The sequence below is a fragment of the Vicia villosa genome, linkage group LG6, assembly GCF_029867415.1.
Source record: "Vicia villosa cultivar HV-30 ecotype Madison, WI linkage group LG6, Vvil1.0, whole genome shotgun sequence".
NCBI classification, from domain to species: Eukaryota; Viridiplantae; Streptophyta; class Magnoliopsida; order Fabales; family Fabaceae; genus Vicia; species Vicia villosa.
Window position 1 is genome coordinate 3,273,938 of NC_081185.1, and position 1,944 is coordinate 3,275,881.

At 37.3% G+C, this 1,944-nt stretch overlaps 1 long non-coding RNA gene across 2 annotated transcripts; it reads left to right on the top strand.

Annotated features, from left to right (window-relative positions):
• Window positions 1–286: 286 nt before the first annotated feature.
• Window positions 287–1,713, top strand: LOC131611139 (uncharacterized). Of its 2 annotated transcripts, XR_009286768.1 has the most exons (5): window positions 287–450; window positions 565–663; window positions 881–917; window positions 1,059–1,164; window positions 1,677–1,713. It is a non-coding gene; the product is annotated as an uncharacterized LOC131611139 (long non-coding RNA). The 2 variants fall into 2 exon arrangements; XR_009286767.1 differs by having other exon boundaries at window positions 1,059–1,705.
• Window positions 1,714–1,944: the final 231 nt, after the last annotated feature.

A 1,944-nucleotide genomic window follows, 5' to 3' on the forward strand; every position in this document is an offset into this window, starting at 1 on the left:
TCTCCCTCACATCTGTGAACAACAACAAAGACAAACGGCCTCCCCTTCTCCGTTCAGCCACCGTCCCTTCCTTGGTCGCTTATCTCTCTCTCACGAGTTCATTCTTTCGCTGAAGAACAACAACAAAAGCTCTCACTCGGTTTTTCTCCCTCGGTTAAACAGCAAGGAAGCTCATGGTTCTCTCTTTGTCTCGCGAGTTCTCTCTGCTCGGTGGTGAACAATAACAACAGCTTCTCTTAATCACTCCCCCTCTCTGCTCAAGTCGCTCTCGGTGCTCACTCTCACGATGATTTCTCTCACTCGGTTTCTCACCGAGCAACAGCAACACTCAGCCATGGAGGATTTTCTGGAAAGCTTCGGACAAATATGATGAATAACAAGGATGAACTCAACTCTACATCAAATCCTAATTTGATTTTACCAGAATTATGAACAGTGGCGAAAATCTGGGTAAGCTTAAATTTCGTTGTTTCGGATTTTTCCCTGTTATGTGATATGTGATATAGCAGTGATAGCTTACAAATTATACTATGTTTCCTAATCTTAGTGTCTGAATAATTGTAGAGGAAAACTTACAGCAACAAATAATTAACAGTGATATAAGAGTGGAAGTAGAAAGGACTTACCTGCGACAAGGAGGTGTTTGCCGGATTATTCATCGAGGTAAGCTCCTGGTTCCTTGCACTTCTGAGTTATTGTTGCTTATATCTGAACCGTGAATTATTGTTGTGATGCTGAATTTCGCTTTGAGTTGCTCCTGAGTTGTTGTAAATTTTTCCTGTGAATTGTTGCTGTCGGGATGAGTGATTCTGAACTGCGGTTTCTTGTTGTCGCAACTCTTGTTGTTGCTGAATTTTTGAACCGTTATTTGGTGCTGCAGGTTGAAGTTGATGTGGGGCTGCAACTGAAAGTTGGAGGTATGGTTTTGACCCTCCTTTCTTTCTTCTGGAAATTTCGGGTGGTGTTGTTGAAGAACACCCTCAAATTGTTGTTGATTGTTGTAGAACAACTTTGAATTGTTGTTATTAACAACCTCTCTTTCTTTGAAATTGTTGTAGGCTTTTGATGAAGGTGATGCCACAACACCTCTTTGGACTTATGGGAGCGCCTTGAAGATGGAACTTCAAGTTGTTGGAAGCTTGAAGATGAAGATCTTCAAGAAAGGTATGAAGAACTACCTTTTCCTTCTTCCTTACTTTGTAACTAGAATACTCACCTCCAATAGAGAATCTCTTGGCTTGAGAATTTCTTCTTGCCAAGAGGTCTATTGAACAATATATGAGCAATAGAGAGAAGAGAGAAAGCAAGAATTTAAGTTGCTTTGGTGTGACAAATACTATGGAGAGCCCTTCTATTTATAGGCAAAGAAAAGGATATGTTAGGCATTATGTAACTTGGTAGTCAAGTTTGTGATTCTTGTAAGAAAGGAATATCCATTGTGACATAAGCAAAAAGATTCCACATGACATAAGCCAAAAGATTCCTTTATGACATAAGCCATGTGAGAAAATTTTCATGTCATTTTATGATATCTCTAAGTTGTAGAAATTTATGACATAAAAATCTCTCTTTGACTTTCTTTGACTTTCTTTGACTTTTGACTTGATTTGAACTTTTGCTAAATTCACCCCTTTTATGTCTCTTTTTTCTTTCATGTCATATGAGGACTTTTGAAGAAAACATGAAGAAGGAGACTTGGACATCAAGAATGGATACTTGAAGATTTCAAGAATGAATTCAAGAATGTATTTTTTTGTACTTTCTTTTATTCTTGTAATTCCAAAAGAATTTGTATGAACTTGTATTCTTGGAACTTTGAATGTAATCTTGAATTTTGAATGAAGTCCACTTTGGAATTTAGAACTTTGTAAAGAATGATCTTCATTTGTGGATGTTTGAATTTCCTTTAAAATCTTTGAATGAAGTTGTATGAAACATGAATAT